This window comes from Sciurus vulgaris (genome assembly GCF_902686455.1).
Source record: "Sciurus vulgaris genome assembly, chromosome: 16".
Classification (NCBI taxonomy): domain Eukaryota; kingdom Metazoa; phylum Chordata; class Mammalia; order Rodentia; family Sciuridae; genus Sciurus; species Sciurus vulgaris.
This window is the reverse complement of record NC_136477.1, coordinates 66987035-67008622: the sequence shown is the minus strand read 5'-3', so window position 1 is coordinate 67008622 and position 21588 is coordinate 66987035. Positions and strand designations below refer to the sequence as shown.

The 21588-nt window shown below is 35.6% G+C and overlaps 1 protein-coding gene across 1 annotated transcript in view; it reads left to right on the top strand.

The window, feature by feature from the left end:
- Positions 1 to 21588, top strand: part of LOC306646623 (zinc finger protein 610-like) — an 827359-nt gene that overhangs the window by 61064 nt on the left and 744707 nt on the right. The gene's annotated exons all lie outside the window — the stretch shown is intronic.

Genomic DNA, 21588 nt, shown 5'->3' with positions numbered 1-21588 from the left:
GAAAATCATTTCTTCCAAATTTGTACATGTAAATGCCCAAAGGGTTATAACAAACAACCTGTAATGCATTGGACTATATAATACTTTAGCTCAAATATCAAGTTTAAAATCTCAGCTCCATAGTTAGTCTCCTTTGTTTAGTTACTGGAGTACTCATAATGATCTAAGCCTGAGGAAGATATGCAAATTTTCACTTCATCAATCACTTCCACACTCACACTTGAGTAAACATTCTTCAGGATAGCTGTGAGGATTTCTTTCATTATCAACAGGTGTCCTTTTTGATCACAGGCACAATTGGGAATAATTAACAATGAAATATATTGCTTTCTGAATAAAGTTTATGGAATTAATGGAACCCTGTGTATGTAATATACTTGATAAAACTTTCACTTTGGAAAGTTAATGACATTTCTAAGCCACGACTGTTTAAAATTACACATCTTCATCAACCTAGCAAGACCCTGTCTCAGAAAAATCAAAAGGGTTAGGATATGGCTAAGTAGTTAAGCAACCCTTAAACTAAAAATAAAAATAAAACAAAGTGCTCATATATCTTCCTACAATTTCGGAGATTCAAAGTCACCTTTTAACTTTGCAGTCAAACAATACTATATAAATAAAGATTTAAAAAAATCATTGGAAAATAATTCTACCAATACACAAGGGCTTTATAAAAAGTAAAAGTTGCACACATACTACAATATTCCCAAAGAAAACCACAGTTACTGAAAACCTTCTCAAAGGCTACACAGAAAAATGAGGTTGGGAGGAGAAAAACTATGTTCACATATATAGAAATAAATGGTTTTGTTTTCTTCATAATCAAATGATAGTCTCATATGTTATTTTGTATTTTGCAATATTGCACAAAGTATATAATATAGATCAACAACATCCTTTCAACCACTTCATTGTCTATTACAACATAATTTAGCTATAACATTATAATGTGGCTATTTTTCTTACTGAGTATTTATTGTATCTAAATATTTACTATCCAACTATTACAGCAAACATTCTTAAATGAATACTTCCCCAAATACACAAACTTTCATTGTGTCTACTCTTAGTCATACCTAAGTAATATTCTCATTTCCTTAGGAGAAAAGAATTATGATCAGTTTATTACCATTTCCACAGTTCCTCTTTTACTGAGACTGAATACAATGGAATTTTTGGCATTTGTCAAAAGTTTTACTTTGGCTGGGCACATGTCTGTAATTTCAGTGGCTCAGGAGACTAAGGCAGGAGGATCACAGATTTGAAGCCAGCCTCAGCAACTTAAAAATACCATGTCTCAAAATAATAAATAAATAAATAAATAAATAAATAAATAAATAAATAAATAGGACTGGCAATATGGTTCCATTGTTAACCACCTTTGGGTTTAATCCCTGGTACCAAAAAGAAAAAAAAAAGTTTGTCTCTTTATCATAATGAAGATTAGCAGTTTTAAAGAATCCTGGAATGTTCAATGAGAATAAATTATTTTATAGATCTGTAAATGAGAGTCAGAAAATGGACCCCCAAAGCATCATTCTACCAAGTGGAATATTCAAGACTGCAAATCAGTTTCCTAATTCCAGTTCACTCTCACTGGAACACACTCCACCCATTTCCTGGAGGAAAATATCAATGCCAAAAAGTCTTGTGAGAAAAATAGCAACTGGAACTACAGGAGTTCTTACAGCAGAGCTCCCCTAAGGACTCCCTTCCTGCCATGAGGAAAATCTTAGACTGCTTTATTTATTTACTTACTCACTTAGTCACAAGACAGTTAGGGTCTCCAAAGATGGCTATTAGAAAAGTAAATCATGTAGCTCATTCTTAAAACACTTAATTGAATTTGGAGCAATGAGATAAAAAATTATACAATACCATCATTTAAATAGAAGAAAAATTATTATAGAGGTCAGGCATCTTTTGGTGTTCATGCTATCCAAAGACCAGCTTAAAATGTTTATGAAAAAGTTAATAATTTTTTAAACTATTTTGCCTCAAATCATTGGGGCCAAACAAGGAAAAAGACCAATGCAGCATTTGGAGGTTCAAAGCAGCAAAAAATGACATCTCACTAGGTGAATCAGAAAAGTCTTCAAGCAGTTAAGTGGTATAATATATGGCCTTTGAAAGATAAATAGGTTAGAAGATAGAATGTATTCCTGTGGTCTGCTGTAATCAGCACAATGGAAGGATGGTTAACTGACACAGGCAGTGAGGTGGATTAAAAAAATTAATTAGAATTTATAGAAATTAGAGATTCATGTTTTAGTTAAAAGCAGAGGCATACTGGATAACCCATTCTGTTTGAAACTGAATATGACAAAAAAATGGAGCCAGAACAGTCACTTAAATGGGTAGGTTCATCAAAGAGATTCAGTGAACAAACTTGTTTTGGAAAACAAGATGAAGATGGGAAAAACAAGTTGCTTGGGGCTTAGCATGTACGTCGGTGTCTACTAATTCTTGGCAGGATGGCATTTAGAAATCAAGGCTTTTTGAACAAGTGAGTTCAATGACAAACACAGAACTTCCCCTACCAAAAGAAATCATCTTGCAAATGGGCTTCCCTAGGCACCCTCGAACCACAGCATTTCCAAAATAGGCATTGCACTGTCCAGGGTCTCATATAGTTCAAAGCATTGGTTTATCAACCACCTAGAACGTATTCCTTTTCTCTATCCCTTATGAAGTCACTTTCTAATTATAAAGAAACTTTTGAATTTGTATATATACACACATACAAAGAAGTAATATACAAATCTAAAGAGTCTTATAGATGTAGATAAAAGCATTGAGTAAAAAATACATAAATTATTGGGCATACACACCTGTAATCCCAATGGCTCATGAGGCTGAAGCAGAAGGATTTCAAGTTCAAAGCCAGACTCAGCAATTTATCAAGGCCTTAAACTACTCAGTGATACCCTGTCTCTATATAAAATACAAAATGGGTGGGGGATGTGGCTCAGTGGATACGTGCCCCTGGGTTCAATCCCTGGTGCCCTCCCAAAAAATACATAAATTAAAAAGGCAAGAGCTAAAGGGATGTCCAATCCAATTCAGAACATGGCAACTGAAGAAGAGAAAGTTTGGTTAAAGAAAAAAAAATTATCACCCCACGTGAACTCCTTCAGCATCTCTATGATGAAAGGTAAACGGGGAAGCAGAAAGTAATGATCCAATTTATACAGAGAAACTGAATGTTGTACTTGACTCCTACTGCCACCAGTATGTACGTGCAGCAGGATTTTTGAAAGATTTATTTAAATGTATGTATTTGTTAACACAGCTGGAAGTAAAAAAAGAAACTCGGGTATTTAAAACTGGTTTCAAATAAGGATTGCTGTATGTTAGAGAGAAAACAGCTATAGTTCTTTATATCTGCCTCTGAAGAGGAAAGAGGAAAAGTCTCTGGAAAGAACTTTCATTTTGGCAATCAATATTTCCACTCATAACTGGTTACTAACTAGACTTTAACACCACAACTCCACTGTGTCAGCCATACTTATCATGATCACCTAGGTTCCTGTGACACAAGCCAGTAGGCATTACAGCTGTGTGACAAATCTCCCTTCACTCATGCAATTTCTATCACTGGATGGGACTTCTACCTTCTCTGTTTTCAAAAACCACATATCCACCAGTTAAACCAACTTGAATGTTCCTTTAAAGCCTTTGCAAACAAGCCAGACCTCCAAACTCATTTCTTATAACTGTCTTCCTCATTAAATATATTCTAGCTCTTCTAAAATGCTGATGGAGAATAGATTTCTTCAAACTTCAGCATTCATGCATAACTTATTTCCTCTACTCAGGTGGAGCTCTTATCCTTCATTTTCTTGATTGACTAATTCCTACTTTTCCTTTGATCACACTTCAAATTAGAAAATCATTCCAACAACATGAGTACATACATACCTGTTAATGGTTCCTTTTGTTGTGTTTTCAACAATGCCACACTGCCAGACACAACTTAAAAATAAATGTGTACTACAAACATGAGAGAATTTCAGAATCTGGTACTAGAGGAACAAAATTAAAATTGTAAAATAAAACCAATACTGAAGTGCTGGGCTGCACCTAGGGATCAAAAGCACTGTGTCTATTATTCAGCCCAAGCACAGAATTTGTCATTAGATACCATTTTAATGTTAAGAACTGTCAACCAGCACTACTTGTTTGTAAAACCTCATCAAAGCGCATTGTCTCATATGAATATGTACAGAAAAGAATGCAGACAGTATACCTGCAATCACTTAACTTTCGTTGACAAAATGCATGCATGCTTATTAACATTTTTCCCTTCCACTTTCCACATGACAAAGTTCATACCAGAATAATTACTGGCTGATAATTGTTCAAGGAAACTGCTGTACAGGCAGTTGCAGAGGTAAACTCTATCATAGATTATGGGGTACAGTAATGCACTACAATTATTATAAAAAAGTCATATGCTCATGTTCAATAGTTTACAAAAGAAGTGAGGGAAATGTCATCAGCACAAAGAGTAATCCCCTCAATTTTAACTCAGCATGTCCTGTCATCTGATTCTCTTAACACTACTATTTTGAAATAAACCAGTGATAACCACAGACACTGGCAAATGAACAATTTCAAAAACAATAGTGATACATTTGATGTAATATAGTCAGAAACAAGTTAATCTTCTGATGTAATTGAAAGATTATCATAAATAGGAAAAGAAGAACTAAAAATATCCCTGTGTGATGATGACACAATTTTATATTTAGAGGAACTGTGAAATTTCACCAGAAAGCTTTTAAAACTTATAAGTAAATTCAGTAAAGTAGCAGGTTATAAGATCAGTGCTCATAAATCTAATGCATTTTTATACATATGTGATGAATCTTCAGAAAGAGAAGTTAGAAAAACTACCCCATTCACAATAGCATCAAAAAAATAAAATACTTGGGAATCAATCTCACAAAGGAGTTGAAAGACCTGTACAATGAAAACCACAGAACACTAAAGAAAGAAATTAAAGAAAACCTTTGAAGATGGAAAGATCTCCCACGTTCTTAGATAGGCAGAATTAATATTGTCAAAATGGCCATAGTACTTAAGTGCTATACAGATTCAATGCAATTCCAATTAAAATCCCAATGATGTACCTCACAGAAATAGAGCAAGCAATCATGAAATTCATCTGGAAGAATAAGAAACGCATAATAGCTAAAGCAATTCTTAAAAGGAAGAGTGAAGCAGGGGGTATTGCAATACCAGAACTTCAACTATACTACAAAGCAATAGTAACAAAAATGGCATGGTATTAGTACCAAAATAGACAGGTAGATAAATGATACAGAATAGAGGACATGGACAGAAACCCATATAAATACAATTTTCTCATACTACACAAAGGTGCCAAAAAAATGCAATGGAGAAAAGATAACCTCTTCAACAAATGGTGCTGGGAAAACTGGAAATCCATATGCAGCAGAATGAAACAAAACCCCTGTTTCACCCTGCACAAAACTCAACTCAAAATGGATCAAGAACCTTGGAATCAGATCAGACACCCTTCATCTTATAGAAGAAAATGTAGGTCCAAATCTTCAACATGTCCGCTTCGGATCAGACTTCCTTAACAGGACTCCCATAGCACAAGAAATAAAAGCAAGAATCAACGACTGGGATAGATTCAAACTAAAAAGCTTTCTCTCAGCAAAAACTGTGAAAAGACAGCCTACAGAGTGGGAAAAAAAATCTTCGCCACTCATACTTCAGATAGGGCACTAATTTCCAGATAATATAAAGAACTCAAAAAACTCTACACCAAGAATACAAATAATGCAATCAACAAATGGGCTAAGGAAATGAACAGACACTTCACAGAAGAAGATGTACAAGCAACCAACAGATATATGAAAAAATGGTCAGCATCTCTAGTAATAAGAAAAATGCAAATCAAAACCACCCTAAGATTCCATCTGACCCCAATTAGAATAGCAATTATCAAGAATAAAAGCAACAATAGGTGTAGGAGAAGATGTGGAGAAAAAGGTACATTCATACATTGCTGGTGGGGTTGCAAATTAGTGCAGCCACTCTGGAAAGCAGTATGGAGATTCCTCAGAAAGCTTGGAATGGAATCACCATTTGACCAGCTATCGCACTCCTTGGCCTATACCCAAAGGACTTAAAATCAGCATGCTACAGAGATACAGCCACATCAATGTTCATAGCTGCTCAATTCACTACATCCAGATTGTGGAACCAACCTAGATGTCCTTCAATTGATGAATGGATAAACAAACTGTGGTATATATATACAATGGAATATTAGCCATAAAGAATAATAAAATTATGGCATTTGCAGGCAAATGGATGAAAATGGAGAATATGATGCTAAGTGAGATAACTCAATCTCAAAAAACCAAATGATGAATGATCTCGCTGATTAGTGGATGATGACACATAATGGAGGGTAGGGGGTCAAGAATGGAGGAAGGACGTGCGGTATAGAGGGAAAAGAGGGGTGGGAGAATGGAAAAAATAACAGAATGAATCAAACAGCATTATCCTATGTAAATGTATGATTACACAAATGGAATGCCTTTACTCCATATACAAACAGAGAAACAAGATGTAACCCATTTGATTACAATAAAATTAAATTTAAAAAAGGAAGATTATCAACAAAAACTGGAGAGTGTCATAACTTTCTAATAAAAACGTTAGTATTACATCTCATAAATTATTTTAAAAGACAGAATACTGGCAATCCAAAATGGTGGACTAGAGGGTGACTGCATCTCTTGTAGCTCCAGAACCCAGGATTCAAGAAGGGGAGGCATTGAGAGGCTCGGACTAAAACAGAGCCACAGGGTGAGTCTCTCCCACCCGTTGAAGCGCTGCCCGGGCGACAGGCCCGGATTCGGGTGGCTTATTAGAGTACGGTAGGGCAGCTAGAGTCTTCCCCAGGCAGCCCTGCCCACTCCGGCGATGGGCTCTTCCCACAGGGCCAGATTCTCCAGCATCTCGGAGCAGGCCCCCCAGTGAGAGCCTTTCTGCACAGAAACAAGCTTCAAGTCCCTGAACCAGGGTGGCAAGTTCCTGTCCAACGTTTGCTTCATGGACCAGGACAGAGCAGCCAGGGACTTCTCCAAGCAGCCTGCAGCCCGGTCCCCTCCAATGGGAAGCACCTTTCCAGGCTGGCTTCTCGGAGCAGGCCCCCCAGTGAGAGCCTTTCCACACAGAACAAGCTCCAAGTCCTGGAACCAGTAGCGGGCTAGGGGCAGATTTCCTTGGAAGCACTGCATTATCAAGTTACCCCAAGAATTCAGGCTAGTGAAGGCAGGAAGGTGATACACTGGAAATCTACAGGGACACTATAAGCCAATAGAAGAATTCTGCAATATCACAAAGTTCCATGGACATTTGACCAATATGAGAAAACAAGAGAAGAAAATGTCCGTAACAAACCTAGATACTATATCAATAAAATCCAATGACAGCACAGCAGAAGAAATTTCAGAAAGGGAGTTCAGAATGTACATAATTAAAACAATCAGGGAAGCAAACGAGGAGATGAAAGAGCAAATGCAGGCATTGAAGGAGGAGACAAAAGAGCAAATGCAGGTATTAAATGACTGCACCAATCAACAGTTAAAGGAGCAAATACGGGAAGCAAGAGATCATTTCAATAAAGAGATAGAGATATTGAAAAAAAAAAAACAAACAGAAATACTTGAAACAATAATCCAAGTTAAAAACTCCATAGAAAGCGTAACCAATAGGGTAGAACACCTGGAAGACAGAACCTCAGATATTAAAGATAAAATATTTAATCTTGAAAACAAAGTTGACCAAACATAAAAGATGATAAGAATCAGAACAGAATCAACAAGAACTATGGGATATCATGAAAGGACAAATTTAAGAGTTATTGGGAAGGAGGAAGGCTTACAGAAACAAACCAAAGGAATGAACAATCTATTCAATGAAATAATATCAGAATATCAGAAAATTGCCCAAATCTGAAGAATGAAATGGAAAACCAAGTACAAGAGGCTTATAGGACTCCAAATATACAAAATTACAACAGACACACATCAAGGCACATTATTATAAAACTACGTAACATACAAAATAAAGACAGAATTTTAAAGGCTGCGAGAGAAAAGTATCAAATTACATTCAGGGGGAAACCAATAACAATATTTGCAGATTTTTCAATCCAGGCCTTAAATGCTAGAAGGGGCTGGAACAACATTTACCAAGACTTGAAAGAAAATGGATGCCAACCAAGAATCTTATACCCAGCACAACTTACCTTCAATTTTGACCATGAAATAAAATCCTTCCATGATAAACAAAAGCTAAAAGAATTTACAAAAAGAAAGCCAGAATTACAGAACATTCTCAACAAAACATTCCATGAGGAAGAAATGAAAAACAAAGAAGCAAATCAGCAAAGGGAGGAATTATACTAAAGGAATTGTCAAATAAAGGAGGAACCAAGTCATGTCAAATTAATAAATAAATAAAAATTAAAAAATGAACCAAATGACTCGGAAACCCAATCATATCTCAATCTAATACATTTTTATACATGAATGATGAATCTTTGGAAAGAATAATCAGGAAAACTACCCCATTCACAATAGCCTTGAAAAAAATAAAATACTTGAGAATCAATCTCACAAAAGAGGTGAAAGACCTCTACAATGAGAACTACAGTACACTAAAGGAAGAAATTAAAGAAAACCTTAGAAGATGGAAAGATCTCCCATGTTCTTGGATAGGAAGAATTAATATTGTCAAAATGGCCATACTACCTAAAGCGCTATACAGATTCAATGCAATACCAATTAAAATCCCAATGATATACCTTACAGAAATAGAGCAAGCAATTATGAAATTCATCTGGAAGAATAAGAAACCCAGACTAGCTAAAGCAATCCTTAGCAGGAAGAGTGAAAAAGGGGTATTGTAATACCAGATCTTCAACTCTACTACAAAGCAATAGTAACAAAAATGGCATGGTATTGATACCAAAATAGAAAGGTAGATCAATGGTACACAAGAGAGGACATGCACACAACCCAAATGAATACAATTTTCTCATACTAGACAAAGGGGCCAAAAATATGCAATGGAGAAAACATAGCCTCTTCCACAAATGGTGCTGGGAGAATTGGAAATCCATATGCAAGAGAAGAAACTAAAGTTATAACTCTCACCATGCACAAAACTAAACACAAAATGGATTAAGGACCTAGGAATCAGACCAGAGACCCTGCAAATTATACAAGAAAAAGGAGGTTCAGATCTTCAACATGTCGGCTTAGGACCAGACTTCCTCAACATGATTCCCATAGCACAAGATATAAAGCAAGAATCAATAACTGGGATAGATTCGAACTAAAAAGCTTTCTCTCAGCAAAGGAAACTATCAGCAATGCGAAGAAAGAGCCTACAGAGTAGAAGAAAAATCTTTCCAATCATACTTCAGATAGAGCACTAATCTCCAGAATCTATAAAGAACTCAAAAAACTCTACACCAAGAATGAAAATAATCCAGTTGACAAATGGGCTAAGGAAATGAATAGACACTTCACAGAAAAAGATCTACAAGCAATCAACAATCATATGGAAAAATGTTCAACATCCCTAGTAATAACAAATGCAAATCAAAACCACCCTAAGATTCCATCTCGCCCCAATTAGAATGGCAATTATCAAGAACACAAACAACAACAGGTGTTGGCGAGGATGTGGGGAGAAAAGTACACTCATACATTTCTGCTGGGGCTGCAAATTAGTGCAGCCACTCTGGAAAGCAGTGTGGAGATTCCTTAGAAAACTTGGAATGGACCCTCCATTTGACCCAGCTATCTCACTCCTTGGCCTATACCCAAAGGACTTAAAATCAGCATACTACAGAGATACAGCCACATCAATTTTCATAGCTGCTCAATGCACCATAGCCAGATTGTGGAACCAACCTAGATGTCCTTCAATTGATGAATGGATAAAGAAACTGTGGTATATATATACAATGGAATATTACTCAGCCATAAAGAATGATAAAATTATGGCATTTGCAGGCAAGTGGATGAAATTGGAGAATATCATGTTAAGTGAGATAAGCTAATCTCCAAAAACCAAAGGTCGAATGATATCGCTAATAAGTGGATGAGGACACAAAATGAGGGGAAGGAGAGGTTAGTGTTAGGATTAGAGTTAGGGTTAGGGAGAGGGGTTAGAATGGAGGAAGGAAGGGCTGTATAGAAGGAAAAGAGGGGTGAGAGGGGTGGGGGGAAAAGAAAAAATAATAGAATGAATCAAACAATATTACCCTATGTAAATTTATGATTACACAAATGGTATGCCTTTACGCCATGTACAAACAGAGAAACAACATGTATCCCATTTGTTTACAATAGAAAAAAAGAGAATATCAGCAGATTTTTCAATCCAGACCCTAAAAACTAGAAGGAACTGGAACAACATTTAACAAGCCCTAAAAGAAAGCAGAGGCTAACCAAGAATCTTATACCCAGCAAAACTTACTTTCAGATTAGATGATGAAATAAGATCCTTCCTTGATAAACAAAAGCTAAAGAAATTTACAAAAAGAAAGCCAGCATTGCAGAACATTCTCAGCAAAATATTCCATGAGGAAGAGATGAATAACAACAATGCAAATAAGCAACGGGAGGAACTAGCCTAAAGGAATTGTCAAATAAAGGGGAAACCAAATCATGTAAAAAACAAAAATGAGTCAAAAGACTGGGAATACAAATCACATCACAATGATAACCCTGAATGTTAATGGCCTGAACTCACTATTCAAAAGACATAGACTGGCAGAATGGATTAAAAAGAAAAAAATCCAACAATTTGCTGTCTGCAAGAGACTCATCTCATAGAAGGAGATACCCATAGACCAAAGGTAAAAGGATGGGAAAAAACATACCATGCACAGGGACATCAAAAAAGCTGGATTATCCATCCTCATTTCAGATAATGTGGACTTCAAGCCAAAACTAGTCAGAAGGGATAAAGAAGGACATTACAGACTGCTTAAGAGAAGCATAAATGAGCAAGACATAACAATCATAAATATCTATGCCCCGAACATTGGCTCATCCATGTACATCAAACAAATCCTTCTCAATTCCAGAAATCAAATAGACCACAACACAATAATACTAGGTGATTTTAACACAGCTCTCTCAACACTGGATAGATCGTTCAAACAAAATTGAATAAAGAAACCATAGATCTCAATAACACAATCAATAATTTAGACTTAACTGACTTATAAAGAATATACCATCCAACAAAGAATGAATACACTTTCTTCTCCGCATCACATGGATCCTTCTCTAAAATACACCATGTATTATGCAACAAAGCTACTGGTACCAAATACAAGAAGATAGAGATACTACCTTGTACTCTATCAGATCATAATAGATTGAAATTAGAAATAAATGACAGAATAAAAAAGAGAAATTTCTCCAATACCTGGAGATTAAATAATATACTATTATATGATGAATGGATAACAGAAGACATCAGGAGGGAAATTAAAAAATTTAAGAAGTAAACAAGAACAAAGACACATCATATCAAAATCTCTGGAACACTATGAAAGCAGTACTTAGAGGAAGATTTATTTCATGGGACGCATTCAACACAAGACATAGAAATCAACAAATAAATGACTTAACACTACAGTTCAAAGCCCTAGAAAAGGAAGAGCAGACCAACACCAAAAGTAGTAGAAGACAGGAAATAGTTAAAATCAGAGCTGAAATCAACAAAATTGAAACAAAAGAAACAATCGGAAAAATTAACAAAATAAATAGTTGGTTCTCTGAAAAAATAAACAAAATTGATAAACCCTTAGCCACACTAACAAAGAGAAAGAGGGAGAAAACTCAAATTACTAAAATTCAAAATGAACAAGGAAATATCACAACAGACAGGATTGAAATACAAAACATAATTAGAAGCTATTTTAAAAATCTGTACTGCAACAAAACAGAAAACCTCGAAGACATCAACAAGTTTCTAGAGACATATGAATTACCTAAACTGAATGAGGAGTATATACTCAACTTAAATAAATCAATTTCAAGCAATGAAATAGAAGAGGTCATCAAAAGCCTACCAACAAAGAAAAGTCTGGGACCAGATGATTTCTCAGCCGAATTCTGCAAAATCTTTAAAGAAGAGCTCATTGCAATACTCCTCAAAGTATTCCATGAAATAGAAGAGGAGGGAACCGTCTCCAACTCATTCTATGAAGCCAATATCACCCTGATACCTAAACCAGACAGAGACTCATCAAGGAAAGAAAATTTCAGACCAATATCCTTAATGAACATCGATGCAAAAATTCTCAACAAAATTTTAGCAAATCGCACACAAAAATATATTAAAAAATAGTGCACCATGATCAAGTGGATTTTATCCCAGGGATGCAAGGTTGGTTCAATATCTGGAAATCAATAAATGTCATTCACAATATCAACAGACTAAAAGTTAAGAATTACATGATTATTTCAATAGATGCAGAAAAAGCATTCAATAAAATATAGCATCCCTTCATGCTCAAAACTCTAGAGAAAATTGGGGTAGTGGGAATATTCCTTAACATTGTAAAGGCCATTTATGCTAAGCCCATGGCCAAAATAATTCTAAATGGTGAAAAACTGAAAGCATTCCCCCTAATAACGGGAGCAAGGCAGGGATGTCCTCTTTCACCACTTCTATTCACCATCGTTCTTGAGACTCTGGCCAGAGCAGTTAGACAAACCAAAGAAATTAAAGGGATACAAATTGAAAAAGAGGAACTCAAACTATCCCTGTTCGCTGATGACATGATTATATATTTAGAGGAACATGGAAATTCCACCAGAAAACCCTTAGAACTCATAAGTGAATTCAGTAAAGTAGCAGGTTACAAGATCAATGCTCATAAATCCAATGCATTTTTATACATAAGTGATGAATCTTCAGAAAGAGAAATTAGGAAAACTACCACATTCACAATAGCATCAAAAAAAATAAAATAATTGGGAATCAATCTTACAAAAGAGGTGAAAGACCTCTACAATGAGAACTACAGAACACTAAAGAAAGAAAATAAAGAAAACCTTAGAAGATGGAAAGATCTCCCATGTTCTTGGATAGGCAGAATTAATATTGTCAAAATGGCCATAATACCTAAAGTGCTATACAGATTCAATGCAATTCCAATTGAAATTCCAATGATGTACCTTACAGAAATAGAGCAAGCAATTATGAAATTCATCTGGAAGAATAAGAAAACCAGAATAGCTAAAGCAATCCTCAGTAGAAAGAGCAAAGCAGGGGGTATTGCAATACCAGATCTTCAACTATATTTCAAAGCAATAGTAACAAAAACAGCATGATATTGATATCAAAATAGACAGGTAGATCAATGGTACAGAATAGAGAACATGGACAGAAACCCAAATAAATACAATTTTCTCATACTAGACAAAGGTGGCAAAAATATGCAATGGAGAAAAGATAGCCTCTTCAACAAATGGATCAAGGAACTCAGAATCAGACCAGAGATCCTTCATCTTATAGAAGACAATGTAGGTCCAAATCTTCAACTTGTTGGCTTAGGATCAGACTTCTTTAACAGGACTCCCATAGCTCAAGAAATAAAAGCTAGAATGAACCACTGAAGTAGATTCAAACTAAAAAGCTTTCTATCAGCAAAGGAAACTATCAGAAATATGAAGAGAGAGCCTACAGAGTGGGAGAATATCTTTGCCACTCATATTTCGGATTGACCGCTAATTTCCAGAATCTATAAAGAACTCAATAAACTCTACACCAAGAATACAAATAATCCAATCAACAAATGGGCTAAGGAAATGAACACACACTTCACAGAAAATGTACAAGCAATCAACAGATATATGAAAAAATGTTCAACATCTCTAGTAATAAGAGAAATGCAAACCAAAACACCCTAAGATTTCATCTCACCCCAATTAGAATGGCAATTATCAAGAACACAAACAACAACAGGTGTTGGCGAGGATGCAGGGAAAAAGGTACACTCATACTTTGCTGGTGGGGTTGCAAATTAGTGCAGCCACTCTGGAAAGCAGTATGGAGATTCCTCAGAAAGCTTGGAATGGAACCACCATTTGACCCAGCTATCCCACTCCTTGGCCTATACCCAAAGGACTTAAAATCAGCATACTACAGAGATACAGCCACATCAATGTTCATAGCTGCTCAATTCACTATAGCCAGATTGTGGAACCAACCTAGATGCCCTTCAGTTGATGAATGGATAAAGAAACTGTGGCATATGTATACAATGGAATATTACTCCGCCATGACGAATGATAAAATTATGGCATTTGCAGGCAAATGGATGAAATTGGAGGATATCATGCTAAGTGAGATAAGCCAATCTCAAAAAACCAAAGGACAAATGATCTTGCTGATAAGTGGATGAGGACATATAAGGGGGGATAGGAGGGTTTAGCGTTAGTGTTAGGGTTTGGTTTCGGTTTACAGATAAGGAGGGTGGTAAGAATGGAGGAAGGAAGGACTGTGTAAAGGGCAAAGAGGGGTGGGAGGTTTGAGGGGAAGGGAAAAATAATAGAATGAATCAAACAATATTGCTGTATGTAAACTTATGATTTTTAATTCAAATAAATAATAAAAAAAGAAAAAAGAATACTATGTTAAAGTGTCTATTCATAACATTTAATACAAAGAAAAATTGAAATGACAGCAATAGAAATCCTAGATATAGAAGGATAATTAGAATATCCAGTTTAAATCCCTTCAAAGCAACTATGAAAGCTGCTTCACTCATCTACCATATTTCAAAATAAATAAAATAATATTAACATAATGGTTGTCATTCATGGAGTACTATGAATCATTTACACTATAATGTCTCTCAATAATCCTGTAAATCCTATAAACAGCTATTAATTATCCTTTTCAGATGAGAAAGTTAAAGCTAATCTGAAAGAGACAGAAGATAGACTGCCAGTCAATAAAGTCAGAGATAAGTTTCAAACCAGGTAGTCTGATTCTCGAATAGATGTTTTTCCCCTGACTTCTTTGATAATTTCTACATTATTTACATTTTCATTATTTTTTTCCAAATCTTTTGCTGTAGAGTGCTTTGCAGAATTAAGACCTAATCCTAAAAGGTCTTTAAAACAAGATATGAAACTTAAAATTCCACGTTTTCCCACTATTGTTCAACAAACCTACTCTTAATGCTCATAAAATCTGTAGTCACTGGACTTCTACCAAATTGCCCTTTGACAGACTCCTACCTTTACTCTTCCCACTGCTCAACTTAGATATTTTAATCTAATTCTTATTATAGGATTTCTTTTACACTTTCTCTGTTCTGTTTATTACATGGATTTTTTTAAAAGAAGCAGAATTTTAACAAATTTAATGATGTGTTTGTCTTTTAAAATAATTCATGAATCAGGTAGCATCTCTTCAAAAGAATTCAGAAAAGGTGATCCAATGATCTAAGCAGAGGATATTAACTTTATAGGTAGAAAAGAGGTGAAGAAAGAAAAATAAGGATCAAAAGTGTACAATTTTAAAGTCATGCATTTTTATAAGTAAATTAATTTCTTATTTTGCCAGGTTAGGTTAACTGAGTCCCTTCTGATTGGCTTCTGGGAATCTTCTGGGTTTTGTATTTTTGTTATTTAAACTGGACCATTTCAAAGTCCAGTTTCATTATGTAGTACCCAAAATGAGTTGCTCCATTCTCCTCTTGTTTGTTGGGGCCCAGTGCAGAACTTATTTGAAAATAATGTCCTCCTATAAATTTTGTTTAACATTGCTTAGTCAAAAATTCTAAAAGCTGGATAATAAAACTTAAATACAACAGTCCTTTCCTATAGTTCTACCTTTTTTTTTTTTTTTGGTACTGGGGAAAGAACTTGGGAATACTTGACCACTGTGCCACATCCATAGCCCTATTTTGTATTTTATTTATAGATTGGGTCTCACTGAGTTACTTAGAACCTCACTTTTGCTGAGGCTGGCTTTGAACTCTAAATCCTCCTGTCTCAGCCTCACAAGCCACAGGGATTACAGGCATGTGCCACCATGCCTGGCTTATAGTTCTACTTTTCATCAGTGATCCTCACTGAAGGAAACTACATAATACACAACAGAACCCAATATGACTTAATATACTCTGAAATAAAAGCTCAGTGATATAACCAAGGAGTTGGAAAACAAAAGCACAGTAGGTCAAGTGGCATGTGCCACCCAATTTTGTATATAGGCTATTACAGGAACATAGTCACAGCCATTGGTTTACATAGAATCTGTGATTGCTTTCACAGAACAGCATGGGTGAATAGATGAAACAGACCATATGGCTCACAAAGATGAAATATTTACTATTTGGCTTTGCATATATTAAAAAAATTCTGACAACCTATGATATAGCCTATACTGCACCTCCATAAAAGTATCTCAAGTCAATAGGAGAAAAATAAAATCCATTTATTTTCACCCCAAATCTATAGACATCAACCTAATTCCCTCTAGAAACCTGTTATTCTAAGCTATCTTCTTTCCAAAATCTATCAGCTAATGCTTACCTAAAACTACTTGATTATACAAATATCTCCTGTATTTACTCTACTCCCTTGGAACTAACCTAGACTCAGGTCTTCATAGCCAATCCTCTAGGTGATTGAATCAGTCTTTTTATTAGTATTCACTTCCTTCAACAAGGAGGTATCCAATAATAGAGTATCATACTAAAACATAGGTAATATTTTGTATACTTATTAAAAATGTTCCAAAATTTGTGACAGAATGTAACTTGAAACACTAAATACATTAAATTTATACAAAAGTGAGAGAAGAAAATGTAAATATTTAAATTTTGCAAATAAAGAACTTCTTAATATAAACAGAGCTCTTTAGATTCATCTTCCAGTAACACTGCCCCATTTTTCTTTCCATCCCCCTGCAAAATGAAGAAAACTCTCACCATTTTTTAGCTTCCAAACCCACAGATTTTCCCAAAGACCCAGGAGCACCTGAATTTTCAAACTGGTTTTCCTTTGCTTGTTTGTCACCTCACTAGTAATCTAACATGCTCATTAAAAACCAATGAGCAGAACACACAGCCCTGATGGAAGTTAATTGAGCACAAAGACAACCATAAGTCCAGTCCATGGTGAGCTTACAGCTTGACAGGACAGGAAGGCAATAGTAAACACACAAATAAGAACTTGATTAGAATGAAAAACCAGTGCTGTGAATGACAAAGGGTACTGTGGGATGGAACTACAATATCAATCCTGATCTGAAGTCACAGAAGTCACTTCACAAAAGCAGTTATGACACTTAAGAAATGAAGGGTGTATGAGGACAGTAAGTGAATAGGCTTTCTTGAGGAAGTCTGTTCTGATTGCTCCAACCTAAACCAACAGGTTTTATCATGTCTAAGAGCTGCAATATAATCATTAAATGTAGTACTATACGGTTAGTGAAGATGGACATTATAAAACAAATTTAACACCAGGAAATATGTTGTATGGACTCTAGCCTATATAGGTGTAGTCATAAACATTGTTAATAAAACATAAATTTTGAAAGGATAAAAGAAAATATATCCAAATTCTACCATGAACTTAGTAGGGTAGTGTTTAGGGAGTAATTTTTCTTTTGATCATTTTCTAAATTTTTGGTGACAGTTATTTTAGAATGAACAAATCATGGCAATTTAAGTAGTTAACTCAATTTTAATTAAACACATACCTTATAGGTATTTCACTATTAACACACATAATACTCTACAATACAGGGTAATTCATTACACACCTATGTTTCACATAAAACTGCAAGCCTTTCAATCAAACTTGGAAATGCTATACTACCATTTACTATAATTTTTAAAATTAAATATCATTTGTATATTGAGATTTCCCTACTCAATTCAATATTTTGTTTGCTTCTATAAGGTCTTTGTATACTTTATTTTCTTGTTATATAAAACCTTATAAAAGGAAACTTATCAATAAAACCTTGAAGTTTTTTTTTTTTTTTTTTTTTTTTTTTTTTTTTCCGGTGGTGCTGGGAATTGAAGCCATGGCCTTTTGTTTGCAAGGCAAGCACTTTGCCAACTGAGCTATCTCCCCAGCACCAAACTTGAAGCTTTTTTAAACTAAGTTTCAAATCAACACCTATCCAAAACAATAGAAAATAACAAGTGTTGGTAAGGATGCAGAGAAATTAAAATCATTACACATTACAAATGGGAATGTAAAAGATGCAGCCATTATGGAAAACAGTTTGGCAATGTTCCAAAAAGAAAACATAAAATTATCATATGACAAAATTCTACTACTAAGTGCTTACCCAAAGGAAATGAAACCAGGTACTCAAATGCATGTGAACACATGCTTTCAGAAGTAGCATACACATTAGCCAAAGGCTAGAGACAGGCCAAGTATCTATGAATGCATGACTGGACAAGCAGATCACAGTACATACAAACAATGCAATTTTTTTTCTTTTTTCTTTTTTTTTTTTTTTTTTTTTTTTGTGGTGCTGGGGATTGAACCTAGGGCCTTGTGCTTAGGAAGCAAGCTCTCTACCAACTGAGTTATATTCCCAGCCCAATGTAATATTATTTGGACTTTGAAAGAAACAGTCCTGACCACACTATAATATGTTCTCAAAAATATTATACTAAATAAAAGAAATCAGACATAAAAATACACATGTGCTTCAATTTATACAAAATATACAGAAGATGCAAATTCACAGAAACAAAACAGATTGGTGATTGCCATGGGCTGGGAGAAGGTACATAGAGAACTGCTCAGTGTATACAGGGTTTAACTTTGGACTGAGGAAAATGTTTTGCAGTTAGAGATCATGATTGCACAGCACTGTGAATGTACAGAATTGTTCACATTAAAATGGTTAATGTTTGATACAAATTTCACCTCAATTTTAAAAACTCAATACCCAAAGAAGAAACAACTTTCAGGAAACAAACAAGCCTCAGGAGACTGAAGTATGGGAATCACAAGTTTGATACTAGCCTCAGCAGCTTAGTGAGACCCTGTATCAAAATTAAAAAAATAAAAAGGACTGGGGATTCAGTTCAGTGGTGAAGTACCACTGGACTCTAAATACAGAAACACATTCTCCAAAAAAAAAGTTACTGAAAACTCTTCCTCCTCCTTACATAGACGCCTGCTACTAAAACAGGAAAAACAGATAAATCACTTCAGTAACTAGGTCCATATCCTATCCCAAACTCAATTGCCTTTATTATATTCTGAAACTTTTAGTCTAATTTTAAAAACAGCCTGTTATTCACCCAGACCAAAAATCATCAGTGATAGAGTTAATTGGAATCTAGATCATTTAAATATTTTGGCTCTCCTTCCAAAATTCCCTTTGGATTAAAATTAAAAAAAAAAAAAAAAGACAATTTACTGGAGGAGGCTGAAATTATTACTTTTCTATTCTAAATAAAAGAAAAAGCATTCATTTATTCAACAAATATTAATTTGGTGCCACTGTATGTGTCAAACATTTTTGATACCTGGGATATATTGATAAATGAAAATCTTTTTTCTAAAACAATTTAAATTCCAAGAGGGATAGAGAGAGAAAAGACAAGCATGCATTAAGGGATGAGTAGTGAACAATATGCTAGAAATTGTTAAGTGATATGGGTGGGGAGTGAGGGGATTAAGAATTAGAACAAGGGAAAAATGCATGAAACAATGTGCTAGTACTAAATTGGAAGATATTCAAAGGAGTCTCACCAAGAAGGCAACATCTGAGTCAAGACTTGGAGGTAAGCAAATTGTGGAGCAGATATTTGGAACATGAATATTACAGTTAGGAAGAAGGTCAAGACAGGAGTCTATTTGGCATACATGAGGTATATTACAGAGGCTGGGCACAGGACCTGGTGTAAAGGTGGTATGAAATAGAGAGCAAATGAGCAGGAGAGAGAAAAATTTTAGCATTTTCTAGGCATTCACCTGTGTAAGAAACCCACAAAAACCAAACTGGACACGGAAATTGACATAAGAGTGTTTATTAAGCAAATAAAGTGTCTCCCTGCAGGGTAATAGAGAAACTGAGAGGAAAAGAGAAAGGCCATGTCCAAGAGAGAGTGTGAATAGCGAGGAGGAGAGAGAAAAGAAAGAAAGTGAGTAAGAAAGATAAAGCATGAGAAAAATAGTGGGAAATCTATCCTTAAGCAGTTGAATTTTGCCAGGCTAACAGGGGACCAACAAAGGAGAAGGATACATGCAAGCTGATGAAGCAATAGGATGTTCACAGACTGAGAAGTAGTTGGGAAGGAGGGAAATGGCTGCAGTGGAAAGGGCTGGGAAGAGCAGCTTTCAAACTGACAAACTAGGTTGTGATGCAACCTAAAGGGGTAAAGGGCAGGGGAGCAGCTTTCTATTACAACCTGAACCTTGTAAAGGGTGAAAAGATAATTAACATAGAAAGAGCAGGCCAGGGCTGGATGCAAAGTAGTCTCTTCAATGCCTAACCCAATGAAAGTCGTGTTGTCAAGTCAGTCCAGTGAGAATTTTCCTAGGGGATAAACAATGGGTAGGAAGTGAAAGTTAAAACAATGAAGACTACATGATGAAAACAAGGTAGGATCCTGAAAAGCATGATCTACATAGATTAATGTAACTAGTGGTGGTAGAACAGAAAACACAGCTAGAAATGAAAGTTGGACTTAACTGGAGATGGATACAAATGCTGGGCTGAAGTCCTTCTTTTTAAGCATTTAGTATGTATGCATGCATGGAATAATATAAACATGAAACTTATAGTCCTGATACATCTGAAGATCACTTTGATTACTGTCTTTGTAATATAAAGTTGCTCCCCTGCTGCTGTTAGGGTCCAATATTGACTGATCCCCAGAGAATCAAAGTGCACAGACAGAAATGCAAGACACACAAAGAGGTTTAATTGCAAAATAAACCTTCATCCTGAACCACAACCAGCCTCTCAGACCATTGCAATGGCTAAGTGGGGAGCGGTCCTGAGGGGCGAGAACATCCTCAATTTAAGAGATTTCCAAGCATTCACACACAAAGAACTGTACGTTATTGGTTAACATTTGAACAGCTAAACATTAGTCCTCCTCTGGTTGGGTCCCGCCATCTATTTGATTCTCATTGAGTCCCACCAGGAAGAAGGGAGGAGGGAAGGGATGAACTATGCAGGACATGAGTCAGGGCTAGGCCCCCCTGTGCTTGATAGATAAGGTTTCCAGGCAGCTGAACATTCCTCAGACAAATATCTCTGAACAACCTTGATAAGCACAGGGGCCCAGCAGTCCTATTTGTCCTATATTGGCTCTTGAGGGTGCAGTCACAACTGCCTGCATCCTGGTGATTAAGACAGCTGCACAGATATCAGCCTGTTCTCAACACTACTTATGCTACATTCATTTCCCCACCTCCCAACTTCTTTTCATTCCCCCTGCCCTTTCAGCTGCAGCCATTTCCCCACCTCCCAACTACTTGTCAGTCTGTGAATATC